General features: G+C 43.2%; 1 long non-coding RNA gene across 1 annotated transcript; it reads left to right on the top strand.

The window, feature by feature from the left end:
* The first annotated feature begins 11,176 nt into the window (after positions 1–11,176).
* LOC122466459 lies at positions 11,177–21,960 on the top strand. Its single transcript, XR_006291944.1, has 2 exons — positions 11,177–11,749; positions 19,692–21,960. It is a non-coding gene; the product is annotated as an uncharacterized LOC122466459 (long non-coding RNA).
* The last annotated feature ends 545 nt before the right edge of the window (positions 21,961–22,505 follow it).

Here is a 22,505-nt window from a genome sequence, read left to right as displayed (position 1 = left end):
GGCGTTTGGATTCTTGATAATCCTACAGTGTCGCTGCAGCTATTCTGTTCATATTATAACATGAATAGCTGGTGCACCAACTTGCTCTATTTTAGTACCTCCCCCTGATTTGCAGGAATCTGTGGATTGGTGGTCCAGCCTAGTCACAGAGTCACTGGAGCGATGCTCTGGAACTACTCCCTATGAAGCCAGCTAGGAATCTGGGGGAGCATGTCTCGTCTCTCTGAGCATACTGTCACCATGGGAAGAAGCTTAGACAGCTTCAACCTTCCTGGGTCTGACCTTGGAGCATTTAGCATCCCCTTCCACACCATGCACTTCCCGCAGTGAGTCCACCCAGGCGGGGCTCCTGGAGAATCCAGAGTGCCCTGCACCCCAGCTCTGCAGTCAGACGTGATTCTCAGCCAGTGTAAAATGGAAAATTTATTAGTTGACAGGAACACGGCATAGAACAGAACTTGTTAGCACAGAACTCAGTGACTTTCAGCCAAGTCTGTCTTGGGGAGTCCTGGACCAGGTGATCTGGACTCCCCCTTTTCCAGTCCCCCCAAGCAGACTGCCAGCTTCCAGCAACTCGACCACAGACACCCCTGTTGCTCCTCCTCCTTCTCTTTGTCTCGCTTCATGGGCAAAGAGTCACCTGGTTGTCACTTGGTTACATCCCCCTCCTGGGTCTCAGGTTACGAAGGGCACCAGTCATAGAATATGTGCGGGCAGCTGGAGCAGCTTCACCTGCCCCAGAGGTCTCAGCCAAAGTCACACACCCCTATTCCCACCATTGAGGTATTGGTGCAGCACACAGGGAAACTGAGGCACACACACTATTCATGCAAAACAGTAAAATTCACATAGGCTCAACAGTAAGACTCACAAACAACATAACAAGGGAAAATCCCCACTTTGTCACAAGCCTCCATTTACTTTTTGGCCTTGCTGCTGAGACAGATATGACCCTATCCACTGAGAACTGGACTGAGACCACCAACTAATTTTATACAATAAATCTTGCAAGCATGATTTTTGGTAGCTACTAACCTGGGTCAGAGCTGACTTGGTGACCTGAAAGAGATAATTTTGTATCCCTTCATATATTCTCTGGGCCATGCAGCGCTCCATTAAGTTATTCTTAAGCACAGATTTTGCCTGGCTTTGTCTGCCACTTGACTCATGGAAATAATGAAATCCATGGGCGGTGGGTCCCATAGGCTGGAGGAGGCTGTGCCTCCCCAAACAGCCAGGTGTGGCCCCACCCATGCTCTGCCATGCCCAGGTCCCCCCGCTCCTGCTTACCACTGCTTTGCCTGCATGTGGTGCCGACCTCCAGTTTCCCTATGCTCCAGCCAGGGCTGTGGGTGCTGCAACAGCACTGCCTGCCCGCCTTCCCGACGCTCCGGGGCGGGGGCTAGCCTGGGGTGGGGCTTGAGGCTGGTAGCAGCGGTGAGGAGGGCTCTGGGCTGGAGGGTAGAAGGGGTGAGGCCTCAGACAGAAGGGGAGGGCTGGGGCTAGCCTCCCCCAGCCGGCGGTTCACGCGCTGCCCATGATGAAATCCTACCTTGTACTTCTCACCTTGACTTGATAGCAGGCTCCTTCAATGGCACAGAGCTCCTGCTGCTCAGCAGGGAAGGAACTCAGGGGGGAACTAGAATTAAAACAGGTTCAGGTAAAATAAATTTCTCCCCAAGGTAGATGGGCCAATGACTCAGCAACAGGCACCTTGCAAAAGGATGGTGGTTCTCCCAGCTGGAAATTGATGTTAGACTCTTGCAGGGGGCACAACACACTTCAGTCATGCATCAGGCTATTTTCTTTCCAGCTAAACTGAATACTATTATGATAAAGAACACCTGTTAGTGGATCAGCTTCCCAGTCATATGGCAGGCCCATGACCAGTCTAGGCACCAGCAAAGCAAGCACATGCTTGGGGCGGCACAATTCCAGGGGCCGCATTCCGGCCATCCTTTCTTTTTTTCTTTTTTTTTGGCTTGGGCAGTTGCGCTCTCGGAGCTTGGGGTGGCAAAAAACCTAGAGCCAGCCCTGGGCAGGCCCACTGCGGCCAGAGGATTTCCTCTCTCTCAGTAGGGGCAATTTCACTCTTTTGGCTGGTTTCGCCATTTTTTTTTTTTGCCTGAGTTGTTGTTTGCCCTCCATGTTAGTCCCCTTTCTTTATCGCCCAGTTGGCGCTCTTTTTGAAGTTTGGTGGGAACTTGTAGCAGGAAATAGTCACATGACTTGTAATAATTCGCCCGGCAACGGGAGGTTACAAAAGGACTGTGCGCCCAGCACCAAGTGCTGTCCACCCAAGTGGCAGCCCATGCTCGAACATCACAGCTGGGCTGGAGAGGGCTGAAGGCTGAGAGCTGGAGAGGGAGATGCTTGCTGGCTATCTGAGCTAGAGACCTGAAGTTGGAGGACTAGAGACGGTTGAAGGCTGGGAATGATGGAAGGCTGAGCTGCCAGATGTCTCCAGGCAAGAGCTGCCTGGAACCATAACTGGGAAGGAAACAGGGTGGTGAAAGATTCCAGATATAGGAGTTGGGGTGAGCTGTGGACAGAGATACCTCAGCTGAGCTGAGCCATGGTGAGAGAGATGCCAGAACTGTACCCAAGATGGGGTTTGGTGAGAGATGTTGGATGTGGGGATGAATGTTCTGTTTGGATTGTACTGGGGTGAGGGGAAGGGTTCTGGTTTATGGTAGTGGTAGTTTTGGTAAAAAAAGGCTTCTCACAAAAGGGCTGTTCATGTACTCTGAAGGCTGTTCTGAGTTCATGCAAGGAACTGAGGGAAATTGAAACCAGAGCCCACTTGCAGGCTGCGCTGAGAGCATGTGTTTACTTACTATTTAACATCCTCCCCCAACTCCCCTGCCCCAGCTTCCTTTGTTCTGTCTTTTAGATAACTTTCCACCATTCCTGCCTTTTCCACCCCTTCAGAGGAGTTAAGCTAAAGCTGGTTTTCTAAGGATGGAGCTCACCCATTGTTTATGAGTCCTAAACACCACTCCAGTGTTTCTCTCTTTGTGTACTGTACAGGACCGCAATAGTGGAGCCACATACATATAGGCATTCACGACACAGCAGTTTTTCACAGTATCAACCAGAATTCATAAACTGTACAGATATAGCCCGAATTCATCATAATAGCATAGAATTATAAGATGATATTTACATTAAAAAGCTTTTAAAAGCTATTTGTATTGCATCTGGCATGAAAACCAAGAATTTCTAGGAGGGAGGGGAAGAAAATAGAGTAACATTTGAGGTAAATTTGATAGTGGAAGATCGGACAAAACATGAGGCACTTAGACTAATTTAATTAATGCCCTAGTGAATTTAAGAATATAGTGTCCTCCATGAGCATAAACTCAGATCAGTAGCTGAATTAAGGAAGCACTATTAGACTGCACCTGTTGGGTTTCAAACTGAATTCAGGCCTTGTTTCAGTATTCCAGTTGGGACTGGCAGTTGCTGTAGGGATTAAATTATTTAAAGCCTTCAGCTGGCTCGTGTAGGCAAGATTATAAAACACTTAATCTATTTTTTAAAATCTCTTCATATGGTTGCTTTACTTAGACTAAATGTATATATGACACATATCTACCACATTCTGAAATCTCTTTGTAAGATATTTAAAATTTATCCAAAAATAATGTTCTTTAAACATTAACCATTTGCTTTTTTTTCCTTACAAAATACTTTTTGTGAGATTGTCTTCAGCAAATGATGTAACTATGTAAAGGAAAAAAACAAAGCAAAACAAAAAAAATGACCACAGTTTAAATTTCTTTTATAAGGGCTAGATTTTGCAACTGTATCTATCCCAGGCAATCTAGCCTTCTGGTAGTTAACAATTGTTTTCCTTCACAATTTCTTTACAGAAAACAGGAAATATTATAAAAAAATATGACTTTCAAAATTATTATTTTTCTTGACTTTTCAGTTGGACTATGATTAAGAATGATTGCAAAATGTTTGAAATTCTGGAAATATTTTCACTGTACAGTAGCAGTATTGGGGACTACCTGTGCATTAGAACAATAAAGCAGTTCAAAAATAGGTAATGTAGTCTTCCTTGTTACAAGATGTTTTACTTCTTTCTAGAAAGCTAACAGTAAGTAATAAATAGTTACATAGGGAGTAGACTGAGAAGCAATCTGGATAGCTCTGCAACACAGGATTAATTAGGTAAATCCTCTTAGGTTGATTAGCCATTACTTAGATCTCCAGTTTATTTTACTTGCTCCTATTAATGTATTTTCCTGTCAGAGTTGATTACTCTGGTTTCAGTTCTGCATCATTGCTTTTTCTGCATCAAAATGAATCACAATAGATTAAATGTACATCCTCTCAAAGCAAAGAACAATAATACATCCAACTAAAATTACTTGCACTCAATATTAGCTCTTTTTCATCTAACAAGGGGATTTTTGAACGTATAAGTTTTAAGATAAAAGAAGTATTGCATTTTCTGGATTTTGAGCATGAATACAAAGTAACAGTACAAGGATATATAGTCTTCTCATGGTGTGGGGATTTGGATACCTATCTGCTAACAAAGGTGGGTAAATCACCATCCATGGAAATAAGATCACTTCCACAGTACACCGTTTATAAAGTATGTATTGTATTTTTGGTAACCTTTGTTCATTTCCCCCTAGTTTCCATTCAACTGAGCAGGGCTGGATTATCCAATAGGTAGACTAAGCATGTGCTTAGGGCACCAGTAAGGCAGGGGGCACCAAAAAAAAAAAAAGAGATTTTATTTTGAAAAAATTTGGTATTTGATATTTCAAAAAAAGCATTGAAGTAGTCATCATGGGAAAAGTCAGAACTTTGTTAGACTTCCTTACACTCCACTACACACTCTTCCCCCGTTTTTCTGTTCTCTTTTGATTACTTATCCCCACCTAAACCACAGGGGTGTCCTACTAATGTAGATCGAAATAATGCGAGGAAATCAGATCCTTTCATGTATTGCAATAAATTTATGTTTTATTATTGATATATTCTCCTGAGTTATACGTACTTGATTTGCTTTTTTCTTTCTTATATATATATTATATATATACATAAAAATAGTGTACTTGTGTAATTTGTTTTTTTTTTAAGTTCAGATAACTGAGATAAGGGGCAGGATGAAATGTAATCAACTGAATGGAGCACAAAACAGTAAACTGGCGGAAGAAAAGAAACAAAAAACTAGTGAAATTTTCCAAAATCCAAAGCTGACATAATTTTTCAAAGCAATTCCATCAGAAGCAACATCTTCTCTCAGTAGCACAGACATCGTTCCAAAACCTGTAGGTGTTTCAGAGACTGACCCTTCTTCTATTGGTGAAACAAACACCATTCTAGAACATGTGGATGTGTCCGAGACTGTAACTGATCATCCTACTCCTGGTGGTAAAACAGACATTGTTCTAGAAGGTGTGGATGTGTCAGAGACTCAACCTGCTCATGCTGTAAATAATAGGAGAAAAGATCCTGGTATGTGGGTTGATTTCAGTACCGATGATGTAGCTTACTGGATAGATCGTGGACCAAATGACTGTCAACACCACACTGGGCCATTTGAGAAATCACGTCGGACTTTTACCAATGGAAAACAAACAAGATATTGTCCACAAAAAATATTTGTCGGCATGAAAGAGAATGGTGAGAAATACACTCAAGAATGGCTAGTGTATTCACCATCAACAGGGTCTGTGTACTGTTTTGTTTGCAAATTTTTTGCATATAAACCTTCAACATCCCGGTTTGCTGCAGATGGATTTAGTGAGTGGAAGAATACTGTTTTAATTGAACAACATGAAAATAGCAATACTCAAAGAGATTCAATGTTGACATATTTAAATTGAAGACAGGGCTTTGGATTGACACAAAAATTGGAAGAACAAATTAAAGGGGAGCGAGAATACAGGCAACATGTCTTGCAGTGTGTTATAGCTGTTATTCAAATATTAGCTGAACATGGTCTGCCTTTCTTGGGATCAAATGACACATTTGGATCATTTCAGAATGGAAATTTCGTGGGATTGTTGGAGCTTGTGGCTCAGTTTGACCCATTTTTAGCAGGCCATATCTCAAAATATGGGAATGCTGGCAAAGGTAACCCACCATACTTATCCAAGACAATATGTGATGAACTCATTGGTCTAATGAGTGACAAAGTTCGTTCAGCCATTGTGGATGAAATAAGTACTGCTGGGTACTTCAGTTTATCTGTCGACTCCACACCTGATCTTTCACATATTGATCAACTGAGTATTGTACGAAGATATGTGTCTCCCACAGATGGAAAGCCAGTTGAACGATTTATAACATTCCTCAATTTGAAAAGCCACACTGGTGAAGAGATGGCAAATCAAGTACTGCATTATCTCTGCCAAGTTTGCAAAATAGATTTCTCAAAGTGCAGAAGTCGATCTTCAGTGGCAACAAGTGCAATTCTGGAGTCCAACTCAAAGACTGTGGATGCATTAGAAAGTATAGCTGAAGACCAATCACAAAAGGGAGAAACTATAAGAGAGGCAGAAAACATTGCAAACAAGATGCAAGAACTAGAGTTTGTATTCATGTTGACCACGTGGAATGAAATTTTACAACACTTTTATCACACAAGTCAAGCTCTCCAAGAAAAAGAATCGGATTTGAAAACATGTGCAGACCTCTGTCAATCATTAGCAGACCACTTAAACACTCTGAGGAATGATTTTGAAAGATTTGAAGACATAGCAAAAGATATCTTGCCTGATACTAACTACAAAGAAGCCCAGTCCCGCAAGCGAAATCAGGAAAAAACAAGCAAATGATAGCAGTGCAACAGAAACGGACAAATTTCGCATATCTACTTACTACTCTATAATTGATACACTTGAAGCTCATATGAAGAGGAGAGATGAAGTGTACAAAGAAGTATCAAGGAGATTTTCTTTTCTACACGATATGGACTTATCTGATGAACAATATTCACAAGGTTCCCAAAAGCTAGTTGACTCATACCCTGTTGACTTGAACATGAATCTCTGTGGCGAAGTATGGCAGTTCCACTGTTATATGTGCACAAAGTTTAAGGAAACAGGAAAAATGAAATTCAGTCACATTGATCTTCATGACACAATATTGAAAGGCGGAATACAATATGTATTTCCAAATGTAGAGATAGCACTACATATTTTTCTAACATTGATGATTACTAACTGCTCCACAGAATGCTCTTTTTCTCAGCTGAAAAGAATAAAAGACCCTCAGAGAACAACAATGTGTCAGGACAGACTTGATTCACTTTCCCTATTGTGTATGGAAGTGGACATGCTTCATTGAGTCAGCTTCGATGAACTTATCCAGAATTTTGCGATCAGATTTTGCAGTCAGAAAATCTAGAAAGAAGCTATTTTAATTTCAGCATACATGTAAGTTTTGTGTCATTTCGAAAAATGAAATTTTATTTTACGGAATAGTATTGTTTTTATTTTGAATTACATATGGGGGGCACCATAATCTTTTCAGTGCTTAGGGCCTCTAAAGGTCTTAATCTGGCCCTGGTTCAACTGAGACAGTATAGAGGGCATCAGGCAGGGAAGTAGAAAGTTGTGTTCTATTCTCAGTAACCCTCTGACCTGCTGTGTGACTTCTGGCAAATCATTTTATTACTCTGGTCCTCAGATTCCCCATGTGAAAACAGGAATCAGAATTTTACCTTCCTTTGCAACTGCTTTGAGATATATGGATGAAAAGCAGTATGTCAGAGATGAATATTACTTCTGAATTTTAGTAAAATTAGTTTTGTGATGTACCCACTGCAAAGTGATGAATCCAATTAATCTATTCTGGATTTTGTTTAGCTAATATACAGCATATACTTTTAAAATTTAAAGTATATGTTTTTAAGTCTGATTCAATAAAGCCCTCTTCTGTCTTAAATTCCTCTTCCTTACTTGAGAATATGATCACTTCAGGTGTACGTGGGAATAAACTCAGAAGTTATCATGGAAGGAATGGTAGTGGATTATCACAGAAGGGAATGATCAGCAAGAAGATGGATACCTGGTTTGTGACAGATCACTGGGAGGTCAGCTGCTGAGTGTGGGAAGTTAGCAATGGATTGAGAAGGCTTCTGAAAATTCTGCTATGATGTCACAGTATTCAGACATGAATAAATGGATTTTACTTACATTGTACTCGAGAAGACAGGGGGAAAACATAACTCAAGGTGAAAATACATATGAGCAGAAATAGCGAGAGGTTAAGCAACCTTTTGCAAAATAACCACATTAAGATTGCAGCTGCTTGGCTCTGCAAAATTTAAAGGGTCAGGCCCACAAAGGAATGCAGGCAAGAGAGGGCTAGAGACTCAATGGTATTTAGGCTTCCTACTTCCATTGATTTAAATGGAAGTTAGGAGCCAAAGGATCTGGGCCAGAGTTCCTAAAAGAGGGCAATCCACGTCTAGCTGTCATTGTAGTAATAATACCAATGACTGGTCAACAAACTGCCTCCCACCTTTTTCCAATATGTGTCTCAGCCTTGGTAGAGCTCCCTGAGCTGGAGTTGAACACTCGCTAGGTTGCCGTGGTTGGGTCCAACCATACTGGGCCTGTGTGCCCTTCAGCTTACCTTGTTCTGAAAGGGGTGCAGCACTGTCTCATTTCTTGGCCTCTCTGGCACACTTTCTTTTTTTAAATGAAAGCATAGATTAGGTAAAACAAAGTTTGTAACACTTTCCAACTTTCTCAGAGAAGTTATAAGTAGAGCTGGTTGGAAATGTTCCAAATTTCCAAAACAAAAATTTTCAAACTTTTTTTGTGGGGAAATTCAAAATTTTTACTTTCCATTCCAATTCTGGATAAGAGGAAGTTTTGAAATATTAGAATTTCCCACAGAATGTTAGGATATAGATATTCAGGCCTGTCGGTAAAGGCCTGTACTCAAAGAATTTAGGTGTATTCTTATCACTTGGCTAGTTATAGAGGTATAAAAGAAAGAATCAAAATCACTGTCTGCCGGTGTAAGCTCCTTCTCTTACTGTGACAGTCTGAGGCCCTGTTCTTAGGCTAAGGCCTTTGGCTAAGCAGCAGAGGCAGCCATAAGCTGGGAAGCCAAAGGTCACATCCTCACATTCCAAACTAGTCACATTGAAATAAGGTGCTATTGGGCTGTTAGGAATACAATTCTGTCCTGATAGTGCCTATCACCTCCAGAGAAAGGGAAGTGCCTATAAAATGTAAAAGGAAATTTAGTTTGATAGCCTCCTGTCTGGCAAGAACTTACTTATCAATAGCTGGGATGTGAAATCCTCACTTCTGTATTGTTAGTTAAATTTCAGGAAAATGATTGGTTAAGGTATAGCTAAGCAGAACTCAAGTTTTACTATATAGTCTGCAGTCAATCAGGAAGTGAGGGGGTGGGTGTGTGGGTGGGGGAAATGGGAACAGGGAATGGGAGTGGGGAATTTGAAATCATGTTTTGCTAAAGGGGGAAATGGGAACAAGGAATGGGAGTGGGGAAATTGGAATCATGTTTTGCTAAGGGCAGGAATAGGAACAGGGACACAGGTGTAAGGCTCTGTGGTGTCAGAGCTGGGAAGGAGGATACTAAGGAAGGAAACTGGAATCATGCTTGCTGGAAGTTCACCCCAATAAACATCCAATTGTTTGCACCTTCGGACTTCGGGTATTGTTGCTCTCTGTTCATGCGAGAAGGACCAGGGAAGTAAGTGGGTGAAGGAATAAGCACCCTAACACAGAACAGAAAGTCCAAGTTTTGACTAGCTCAAGTTATAATCCCCACACAGATTGCTTCTAATAACCATAAGCTTTTGCACTCTGATTTGTCCTCTGTGCACCATTGAGGATTAGTGTGAAAAACAAGCTTAACTTTGTTAAGCTAAATCAATTTTGTGTTGAGTTAAATGAAAAAGGTAGAAAAATGTTCAAAAAGTGAAAACAAATCCCTTTTGAAACCTCATAACCCCAAAATGGTTTATCCAATTAACCCAAAATTTAAAAAAAAATTGCTACCAGGGAAGAAACTACATAAGAAATATTATGGAAAGTTAGCTTTTTCAGAAAGTCAGAGGGGAGAGAGTGTCAAAAATAGCCCCATAATGGAAGCTAATAATTTCAATTCTGGAATCATTCAATGAGTGTAAATACTAGAGTTATATTATTATAACTACACACAGAAAATCTACAGTAACATTACTAAGATTGCAAAATCAAGCACACAAAAGTTCGGAAATGCCACTCTGTGGATCTCTTTGCTAGATCAGGACCTTATGCTGAAAACATTTTTAAAACAAGGAGACAAGTACTTATATCTAGGTAGCAGCTTAAATTTATGAGGCAACAGAGGAGCAGTAATATTCATTAACAATCATAGAATCATAGAATATCAGGGTTGAAAGGGACCTCAGAAGGTCATCTAGTCCAACCCCCTGCTCAAAGCAGGACCAATCTCCAACTAAATCATCCCAGCCAGGGCTTTGTCAAGCCTGATCTTGAAAACCTCTAAGGAAGGAGATTCCACTACCTTCCTAGGTAACCCATTCCAGTGTTTCACCACCCTCCTAATGAAAAAGCTTTTCCTAATATCCAACCTAAACCTCCCCCACTGCAACTTGAGACCATTACTCCTCGTTCTGTCATCTGCCACCACTGAGAACAGTCTAGATTCATCCTCTTTGGAACCCCCTTTCAGGTAGTTGAAAGCAGCTATCAAATCCCCCCTCACTCTTTTCTTCCACAGACTAAACAATCCCAGTTCCCTCAGCCTCTCCTCATAAGTCATGTGCTCCAGCCCCCTAATCATTTTTGTTGCCCTCTGCTGGACTCTTTCCAATTTTTCCACATCCTTCTTGTAGTGTGGGGCCTAGAACTGGACACAGTACTCCAGATGAGGCCTCACCAACGTCAGATAAAGGGGAATGATCACGTCCCTCGAACAAAAAGTGTATGTGCAAACAACTATCCTGACACTAATAAAATTATTTTTAAAGTACCAGGAACATAACTAAAAAGTACACATTTGTAAGCATTAAGTATGCATTTCCCCACTATATTGTAATTAAAACATAGTATTTTGAGGTTGCAATTGAAGTAGAAAGGTGTTAAAGTAGCTACCGCTAAACATTAGCTTGAACTCTTCAACGTCATCCCCTCAGCAATATGCTATTCTAATTTAAAAACCTGTTAATTAGCAGATAAATCAACCTTTCACAGAGTATGTAATAGATACAACTATTTCATAAAAGATGGATGAAGAGACACATGCCCTGCTGTGAAGTAGTTATTAGTTTCCTAATACAGTAGATGAATTCTCTCTGTGAGTATTGAAGAAATGCAATTAAATACTCAGAATAACATTTGATTAGATTGGTAAGTGTGAGTAATTATTGACAAAGATTTTTGTATTTTAAAAGAAAAATCTTTTATACTCTTTCTAAACTCACAAGTCAGTAGTTGTCATAATGCCAATTTGGAGAGAGCTTCATGTTTTTTGTGACTGCTAAAGGTGAATGGAAACATTGAGTCTACCCTATTAAATGCAGATGCTATCCCAAACAGGTATTTGTAGTTGCAATTTCAGGAAACGTGTATGTTTAAATTATTTTTTCTTATTTCTTTTATAGGTCTGCAGAATTGCTGCCTAGTGGCTGCCAACTTAGTGCTTCTGCCAACCATCTGAACGTGTATGAAACTGTTGGCGTTAATAATAGTCATGATCAGGGCTTGAAAAATCCACGCGCCCACTTGTAGGTGGAGGGTGGCTGTTAGGGACCATCATTTTATACTTTGGTTAGTAGGTTTAGTTCTCAGGATTGTGGGTATCTGGTACATTTTTCAAGCATTTACTATGATCAGTGTCAGAATGGAAAGTCTGTTTATGGAGAAAAAAGGAGGCAACAGGTGAAATCCTGACCCCATTGAAGTCAATGGCAAAACTCCCATTGATGTCAGTGCAAGATTTTACCCACAGTGTTTTATACTGTGTTGCACATTTCTCTAAGGTTCTCAGTGTTTTTGTTTCATCGTTCAGGGAACGAAAAAATTGAGGGATCCATAAAATACTAAATAACCCTGGAGCAGGCAAACACTCTACCTTCTGGTCTTAAGGACTTGTGAGACAGTTAGGGCTCTGGTGTGCTGATACCACAACTACCTATTATGCTGACCAGTATTGTCTCATCGATTCATTCCTTGTACTCCCCCATCTGTCTTCCTATATCCATCTCTTGTCTTTTACTTAAATTGTAAGCTTTTGGGGGGTAGGGACCATATTTTTGTACAGCACCTAGCACCATAGAGTCCTTGTCCATGACTGGGATTCCTAAGTGCTATGCTTATACAAATAAATAATAATAATAATAAACATATAATTAATATTGCCAGGTTGTTTATATGGTGAACAGCTATCTGCTAATCCCCTTTTGTAGACAGATAATGTTACTGTCTCATCTCAGAAAGTAAGAGACTTGAGATTTTATAAGCATGCTCTCCACTCCATTATCCCAGTCATTAATGAAAATATTGAATAGTACCAGACCCAGAAGAGACCTTTGTGAGGTTCCCCCAGTTTAACTGAAAATCATTGATAACTACTCTGAGTAGGATTCTGAACCAGTTTTTCACCCACCTTATAGTTATTTCATCTAGCCCACATTTCCCTGGTGTGCTTATGGGAATGTTATATGGGACTGTGTGAAAAGCCTTACTAAAATCAAGATATAAGTTATACCTGAACTTAGCTCAAACCACATTACTGTTTGTGGCGGTTCAATGATGAGACAGAACACAGATTTATTCAAGCAAGCAAGCTGGTCAGCTGAAATGGGCTGCTGCCTGTCAGCTTTCCACCTTCTCCTTTATTATATTTCTCCCCCCTGCACATTACCTACTTTCACCGCAAAGGAATGCATGACATTGATTAATATTCTTGTTTTTCAGCTTCTATCTACTACATTCTTAATTCTCAGGCCTTAAGGCCAAGCCAAGGAAGCTTCCCACGATTACTGTCCTTTAATCAAGTTCCCACCTTTAATCAAGTTCCCAGGGTTCATATCTGGTCCTCGTCCTTGGACGGAGCAATGTGTTGCTCCTCACAACGGTCAGGGTGTGCCCTGACTGTTTGCAGGTGGATGGACCAAACATGGGCCCTTCATCTCCCCCTTTTTGTTTAATTATACTCGGCCCTGTCATGGGAGCCGTCAATTTGCTTTTGCGAGCAATTTAACTCCCAAACAGACAAGGACATAACTCGGGGAGCTTGCCAGGGCGTATCTCTACAAAGCCTTAGCAAAGAGGGAATACATTATACACAGCAGCAGCAAAAATAAGCCCAATGATTATAAACACAGCATAACCGAAAAATTGTCGCAGCCAGCCTAGAGATGGCTTGTACTAGTGCAGTTAACCACACGCGCGCAGGTGACATTGTTGGCCCCGGCCGGGTACGGTGTGTGGAGGGATATAGCCGTGCGAGGCAAGGTATAGTGGGCCGGGCCCCAATTAGCCATGCCAGAGTACTGGGAAGAGAGATTCGCGTAAGCAGCGAGCATCGTCTCATTCCCTATCTCCTCAGGGTGATGACATACTGGAATAAGGCATGTACCTAACAATTCTCCGGCTTCTACAGAATTAGACAAACAAAAGTGGGTAACATTTGCTATTGAAGCCAACCTTTCCCATATGTTATACGTCATTCGGGCCCGTAACGGGGGAAGCGCTTCCGAGCCAACCCCCACAGGAAACAGCAGGCACAAAAAGCATACAATCAGTACAGAATTAGCAGTGATTTGGGCGAGAATCGCCACAAACAAAGTCTCAGGAGTCTCTGGCTGTTGGTTTGCTGCCAGTCTTCGTTGAGCCGCCGCGACCAATGCTTTTACTGCTCCCCATGTCACGGGCTGGCTTGGGACGCTACGCCTCCTCCGTTTCCGTCCCGCCGTTGTCGACCCGGGAGGCACCGCATTCTCCTCCAAGGTCAGCTGAAACTCCGGTATGGGGTTCGGCAGCCCCTGGCGCCATGCCATGCTGTTTCAGTGCCGGTCGCACACACCGGGCTGGAACCCACAACGGTCCTGCAGGGAGAGACACCGCAGCATATCCCCGACCCCAAGTGATTAGAGGTACTGGGCCCAGCCACTGCGGATCAGGCAGCTGACGGTAAAAGACACGCGGTCTTTCCAGTACCTCAGATTTGTGAAAATTCCGATCCGCGGGGGTCTGCTGATCTGCGTTCAGCGTTAAATTATTTAAAGTAAACAAAAGGATATGCATTTGTTGTTGAATGTCTCCTAAGGTTCGGAGACGCAGCTCCCCTTGTTTTAATTGTTTATCAAGCAAGGTTTTGAGCGTGCGATTGGCACGTTCAACAATGGCTTGGCCCGTGGAATTATAAGGGATCCCGTGTTTAAGACGGACGTCCCATCGGGCACAAAAGGTGGAGAGAGCTGTGGAGCAGTAGGCTGGGGCGTTATCTGTTTTAATCTGGCTTGGGCGACCCATAACAGAAAAACAGGCTAGCAAATGGTGAATCACTTTGGCAGTGGCTTCCCCACGCTGTGGGGTTGCCCAGAGAAATCCCGAATAAGTATCAACAGAAACATGTAAAAAGGAATAGGGGCGGAATTGTGGCACGTGAGTGACATCCATTTGCCACAACTGATTCGCTGCGGTACCTCTGGGGTTAACGGCATAAGAAAAGGTAGGGGCAGCAGCGGCACAGTGGGGGCAGGAACGAACAATGGAACGTGCATGATCAGTAGGAATGTGAAACTGCCGGGCCAAAACTGAGGCAGACTGATGAAAAAAGGCATGGCTTTCAATGGGGTCAGAAAAAAGAGAATTCACCTGACCACGTAGCGCGCGATCGGCGCGCGCATTGCCCTCAGTGAGTGACCCAGGCAAAGGGGTATGACTGCGAATGTGAGCAACAAAATAAGGAAAATTACGAGTGGAGATAAGATATTGCAAAGACAAAAATAGGCGAAGGAGGTCCGCATCGACCTGAGGGGTAATGAGGGCAAGGGGTAAATGATCAATCACTTGATAAACATAATGGGTATCCACAATTAAATTAAAGGGACAATCAGCAAAAAGTTGAAAGGCCAAAATAACAGCAGCCAGTTCCGAGCGCTGCGCGGAACGCTGAGGCAGTGTAAAACGAGAATGCCAGCGAGGGGGGTCACCGGATTGATAGGTGACAACACCTCGATGTGAAGAGCCATCAGTAAAAAGAGTAACAGCAGAAACAATGGGTTGAGAGTGGCTAAGACGATGAACAATTAGAGGCACCTTTTGGGTAATTACCAACCGAGGATCTTTTGGGGGGTTATAAGAAATTTCTCCCACATAATCACAAAGAGCAACCTGCCAAGCCAAAGAGGTGTGGCACAAGGAATCAAATTCACTACGGGACAAGGGGAACACAATATCAACTAAATCAGTGCCAGTGAGTTGCACTGCACGGTGGCGGGCTTTACGAACAAGATCAGACAGGGCATCTAGATAGGGGTAAATATTCCGAGGAGGAGTGGAGGAGAGGTACAGCCACTCTATGATAGAGACGGCTGTATTCGTACGGGGTACAAACAAAGCCGCAGTGGGCGTATGAGGGGTGGCAAGAAGAATCAACCGTAGGGGACGGACCTCAGGGGGTCTGTCCACAAACTGCTGACTCAATGCTGCATTAATTTGTCGAATGCAGGCAATGTGCTCTTCAGTGATGGCAATAACTGCACCCGGTGCTCGGGCTCCACGTAGGAGCTCGAACAACGGCTGCAGCATTGAGGTGGGGAGACGAAAATAGGGCCGAATCCAATTTAAATGACCCAAAATCTGTTGTAATTTAACAAGGGTTAGGGGTTGAGGTAGAGTTAGTGCCGGACGAACCGGAGCAGCATAGGTTTGTAAAACCTTATGGCCGAGGTAGTGGTAGGGATAAGAGCGTTGGATTTTTTCTGGTGCCACCAACAGGCCATTTTGGCCGAGAATTTGAGACAAAGAGTCAATCTGTTGTTCCGTGACCTGGGGACCACTAAGCAAAATGTCATCCATATAATGGTAGACCTTTAGCGTAGGGTACCGGGCACGGAAAGGGGTGAGGGCCCGATCCACAAAAAGCTGGCACAAGGTTGGACTATTTTGCATTCCCTGGGGTAAGACCTTCCACTGATACCTTTGAGAGGGTTGCTGATTATTATATTGTGGCACCGTAAACGCAAATTTTTCGCGATCTTGCGGGCAAAGGGGGATGGTGAAAAAACAATCTTTTAAATCTAACACACAGAGCTGATCGGTTTGAGGAATTAAATTTGGATTTGGCAAGCCAAACTGCAAGGGGCCCATAGGTTGGATGCGTTTATTTATTTCCCTTAAATCATGTAACAGCCGCCAAGCACCAGATTTTTTCTTAATAACGAACACCGGGGTGTTCCAGGGACTAGTAGAGCACTCCAAGCGCTGTGCCTGCAAATGCTGCTGCACAAGCGAATGAAGCGCTTTCAGTTTTTCTAGAGGGAGGGGCCACTGGTCAATCCAGACGGGCTCTAAGGATTGCCATACCAAGGGTAATGCGGAGGGCAATGTGGGTGAGGGAGAGTTTTGAGCCATCAGATATTAATATCGAGGGTGGTGTCCAGCTTTGTAAGTAAATCACGGCCCCAAATATTGAGGTGGACAGGGAGCACAAAAGGGCGGATAGTAGCAAGGGCACGGCCTCCCGGTTTAGAGACCGTGACCCAAGACAAACTCTGTCGCCCGGGTTTACTACCCCCGATCCCCCACAACTCTTTAGAAGGAACCGTAGGCCAACTAACCGGCCACTCCGGATCACGAATCACCGTAACGTCAGCTCCAGTGTCCACCAGCCCTGTGAAGGGAACATCATTTAAGAGAAGTGTTAACTGAGGTTTCGAGGGGCGGACTGACATTGTCAGAGCAACAAGTGGAGAGGACGTGCTGTGAGACGGCGAGTGAGACAACGTTGATCCAAAGCCGCCTCCGCCCCGAGTTCGATCCTCGGCAGCTGGCACCTGATAGGGGACTAAAATCAATTGTGCAATTGACCGTCCACGCGGGAGCGACTGTGGAAGATGAGTCCACACCTGAACCTTAATAATGCCGGTGTAGTCGGCATCAATGACTCCGGGGATGACAAAAAAGCCCTGTTTCCCAGCATGAGAGCGAGGGAGAACGAGACCCACAAAGCCGGCAGGGAGAGGTCCCGTCACCTGAGTAGGTATGGCGCAGACCTCCCCTGGCAGCCGAAAATCAGTGTCCTCCTGCATGATCAAATCAAGCCCTGCACTTCCAGCAGTCGCCGCCCTCATAGAGTCTATGGATTTTAAGGCAGAGGAACGGTTGTCTGAGTGGGAAACACCCCCGTTTGGCCCTGGGTTCGGGGGGTACCTGCTGCGCGGTTTCCCGACCCGCTACGACACTGATTAGCCCAGTGATAGCCCTTCCCACACTTGGGGCACTTCTTTGAGGGTCGAGCGGGTGCCTTTGATGAGTGGCACTCCCGCTGAAAGTGACCCTCCTTACCACAGCGGTAACAACGCTTCCCTGCCCTCCCGGTTTTTCTCAGGGCGGCAGCCAGAACTCCAGCCTTATGGGCTTGTGTGCCGATGTTCTGGCACGCCCGTAGCATGTCTGAGAGCTCTAAAATGCCAGAGACTTGCGCCGTCTGGAGAGCACGGCGGCAATCCTCATTCGCATTCTCAACCGCCAATTTTAACAGGATCTCCTGAGCGGCCACAGCATTATCCACCTGTCGGAGGATAGCCTCCTGCAATCTGTTGGTAAAATCCAGAAAGGACTCTGATGCACCCTGACGGATACTGACAAAGCTTTTTGTAGGCTTGCCTGAATCCGGGACCCTCCGGAAAGTATGCTGGGCGCAGGTGGAAATGATAGGGAAGAAGACCTGAGGGAGTTGGGTCTGCTGCTCAACGGTAGCAAACTGTCCCTCCCCTGCCAATTGCTCATAAATAACATTAACACCTGCTGCTCTATGAATCTGGGCCTGACGGTCCGCCTCCTGCCGATACTCACTGACCCAAATAACATACTGACTGGGTGACAACATCATGCGCAACAGCGCCTTCCAATCTTCAGGGATCAAGGAGTACCCACTACCTAGCCCTTCAATGAGACCACGCACAAACGTGCTAGTCAGACCGAACTCGCGAATCGCCTTCTTTACCTCTCTAACCACCGAGTAAGGCAATGAAACCCAGGTTCCCACCGGGTTGCCCTGGTCGTCATTCTGCCAGGTCACCGGACAAACTGAGACCAGCTCAGCCAGCTCCTCTGCTGTAAGATCTGAGCGAGTCTTCGCTGCGTGAACCATTTGTTGCACCAGCGAAAGCCTCTGAGCAGATGCAGACGACCCCGTGGGGGGCCCCGAAGCATGGGGTCCTAGGGGGGGAGGGTAATCACACACCGGCTCCGGCGGGGAAGGTAAGGGAGGCGGTGGTAAAAAAGGCACTGGGGGCGAAGCAGGGAGAGGGATGGCTGCAGGAGCCGACGGCGGTGGCGGAATTGGCAGCCCCTCTATTGGCGCGAGAGAAGGTTCTTCCGAGGCGACACACTGTGTTGCATCGGTAGGAGGGGGGGTGACTGCAGGAGCCGACGGGCGTGGCGAGATCACCAGCCTCGCGACGGAGGGCCTGTCCGAGGCGACACGCTGTATCGCATCGCGGCAGAGGTGCCAGGCATGTAGAGCCTGCACGGGCGCCCGAGGTTCTTCATGCAATGTCTGGCCCAAACGCTCCCAGTCCACTAGCTTAAGGGTTCCGGCTTCAGGGTACCACGGGCACTGGGCACTCACCTCCTGTAACAGGAGAGTGAGTTCTCGAGTGGGGCAGACATGCTGAGCCTTACGCAGCAAATACTGTAGCTCAGTGCGATGTTGCACTTGCAAAGCAGAGAGGGAACTTCCCATACTTACCACAACGAAAAATACTCACCGGGATCCACGAAGCGGATGAGTGACGCGTCTGAAACCCTTGCCGGGCGAGGTGAGTGCTGAGGGCCCCACGTTGGGCGCCAGTTGTGGCGGTTCAATGATGAGACAGAACACAGATTTATTCAAGCAAGCAAGCTGGTCAGCTGAAATGGGCTGCTGCCTGTCAGCTTTCCACCTTCTCCTTTATTATATTTCTCCCCCCTGCACATTACCTACTTTCACCGCAAAGGAATGCATGACATTGATTAATATTCTTGTTTTTCAGCTTCTATCTACTACATTCTTAATTCTCAGGCCTTAAGGCCAAGCCAAGGAAGCTTCCCACTATTACTGTCCTTTAATCAAGTTCCCACCTTTAATCAAGTTCCCAGGGTTCATATCTGGTCCTCGTCCTTGGACGGAGCAATGTGTTGCTCCTCACAACGGTCAGGGTGTGCCCTGACTGTTTGCAGGTGGATGGACCAAACATGGGCCCTTCAACTGTTAATCCACTGGCTCATTCCCAAATCTTCTACAGTTAATGGCTAATAATGTAGTTAAATATAACAGTAATCCTTGTTGCATCATTAAAAACCTATCAGGAAGCAGGATGTTTAGAGTGATTGTATGAGAAGTGTAAAGAGAAGAGGAGAAATGGCAAATAAGAAAAAGGATTCCCTGTGTTACATATTGGGCACATTCACAACTCTCTACTGTATGTAAAATTATGTGTGCATTTCTCATAGTTGTTGCCATGGAAACTGCTGAAAACTGGCCCATTGTATCAACGTGGAACATCTGTAGTATAAGGAAACCTTCAGTACTTTCAGATGCAAATCTCCCATTGAGGCCACTATCCAAGTGATGTTTCCACTTACTAACTAAATTCAGTAAAGCCTCCTCGCAAGACCCTGCCTTTTAAAAAAAATGTGTTGTATCAATTTTTAATATATTAATGGAACATATAAAACAAACTAATAAACTCAATACTAAAACCTTATGTACATGTATACCAAGTGTTTGTAATGCTCCAAAACAAATTAATAATAGTTTAAAATCTTCAAGCAGATGATTCAATGTTACTTTAAATGTATAAGAAGCAATAGATTGGAAAGTCCACAACTATTGAGTTAATAATGTTTTCTTCTCTCTTGTCCAAATGCGTGCGCAGGGAAGACCAAAGGATTTGACGCTGTTCTCTGAAACTATTCCTTTGAGTTACTTAAGACGTTCCAGTGTATTTTACATACCTGGCTGTTAATATATATGTCTTCTTTTGACCTCTTCTCTCTTGATATCATACATAACCTTTTCCATCGGACAACAGGGGCATTTTGAAGAAATATCCAGACGTGTAAAATGCTATTTTATGAGAAATGGTATACATGCTGTGTAAAGGACCTAGTATACTATATACAGTGTTTAACATTTGTGAAATTGTACTGAATGCCAAAGCAACTTCATGTTCCAGGCCTTTGACTCTTGGATGTGTATTTTTGTTACTGATTTAGAATCTGGTTTAGAGAGAAATCTGTAAATCTGAAAGTGCATGTTTGTTATTTAAGTTGGTAGAGGAAAAAATTAGTTTTCAATTACTGAGTGGCAGTCCATGTTTCCCCTCTTAGTCCAGGAGAGTTACATTATTTTTGTAATAGCTTACATTGTTGTATTATTATGGAAGCAATCTTTTTTGAGGAGAGAGCTGTATCTGGTCTGATGTCGAAGCATAAATATTTGAAGGTCAATTTGGCAACATTTGTGGCTTTAAATAGTACCTTTGCAAGAATCCCAATTTCTTTTGTTTTTTTCAAAACCAGAACTCTATATCACATAGAAACTGAAGGTGATTTTAGAGGGCTGCTCTTGTGCTTGTCTTCTGACATTAATTTCCCAGTTGTTTCCCATCCCCTCTCAAAAGAAACAGCAAGAGGATGATTTGATTGTTATTGTGGAGTGTTGAGAGAGATCATCAAAGTTGTTGCATGGACAATTTAAGTAAAATCCCACTATAACCTCTTACATAGCCTTCACTGTTGTATCCAGTGTATCCATGTTAGATAATACACAGTCCTGATCCGTTCATTTCCTCACCTATTGTAACCTATTCTCATTTATTTTAGCATTGAGCATTAAGTAACATATAACTAAATAGTTACTTATGAATACAAATTTGCCATTTTCCTTTCCGCTGCTGCTTCACTATCTTGCTTTAGAGTCAAACACCACATAGTGTACATATGATGTGGCATAGACTCTATAAATGCCAGAGAGCACTAATTAAATCAAAATATAAAAAAGAAAGGCACCCAACCATATTTCCTGACTCTGCCATAAAAATTTAGGTCATGTTACATAGATACAACATTGCTTTCACAGATACCACTAAATGATGTTATGATCTTCTAATATATTTTAAAAATTAGTTGTTTAGTCCAGAAAGTGTTTCTGTACATCTAAATCTATGTAAAAAAAAAATCAGCTAAGCATTTAAGCGTTACTATTAGCAGGATGTAAAAAAAGATCACCAACTTCAAAAATACGACTTAAATTAATTCTTCCCCAAAAGTAGTGAAATCCCTCAAAACTCTATAAACCTGAAATGTTTGGGAAAAAATCAGTTAGCCAAGGAAGAAATGTAATCCTAGCTTCCCCTCCATTGTTTAAAGGGATATTGCATAGAGGTTAAAGAATTTTGTGGACCGTAATGACAATCTGCTGCTATTGTTCTTCTGATGTGATACTTTTTGCCAAATGTCTCATTACTAAGAGAGGACATGGTTTATTTCATTCTGTCAAACCAATTCTGTAAACTGCAGTTGAACATCACGTTTCCCCTTGGAATGGAATCAGACTCTTGTTGGTTTGGAACATGAAAATTATTAACAAAACATAAACACAAGCCCATTCTGTGAATCTTGTCTGGTATCTTGTAACATATCGGAAAAATGTATTTTAAAAATATTTGTAACTCAGAATAAACAAGAATTTAGAGCAAAATATGCTCTTTACTATAAATAGAAATGTTTTTCTTTTAAGCATTTGCAAGTCAGTCTCCTGGCTTCATAACTTGTGTGATTAAATCTTTCCTGTTTTTGCTTCTGCCAAAAGGAGAGTCTATAGAATTATAATGTAACTAATATTTCATGAATGACATCTCATTGGAAAAAAGATGGGTGACTTTGAGGTAGCTTTTACATAGCTTTTCAAAATTATAAAAACAAGTCCATAAATACAATAGTAATATACCAATAGTAAGGAGTTTAGCATCTCGGAAACATCAAGTACATTAGAAAACTTGGTGTAAGTAGTCTCAGACAGAACTGCTGCACAGGAAGGGCCTGTGTCAACACAGCAAAATTTACTGTCAGGGCCCTAAGATATAGCAGTGTTTTTTTGCGTGTGGGAATGGTATTGAATTATTGTAACCATGTTATACCACCAGATCCTCAGTTACTCTCAGGGCATACATTAGGAGGGAAAGGGAAACGGGGGTTTTCTCAATCCAGTGGGAGGCTTGGGTTTGGTTCAACCCTGTCCCCTGGCAGAAGTTAAACAACCTC

The sequence above is a fragment of the Chelonia mydas genome, chromosome 6 (assembly GCF_015237465.2).
Source record: "Chelonia mydas isolate rCheMyd1 chromosome 6, rCheMyd1.pri.v2, whole genome shotgun sequence".
Taxonomy (NCBI): domain Eukaryota; kingdom Metazoa; phylum Chordata; order Testudines; family Cheloniidae; genus Chelonia; species Chelonia mydas.
The sequence above is the reverse complement of the archived record's forward strand: the minus strand, read 5'-3'. Positions and strand labels throughout refer to the sequence as shown.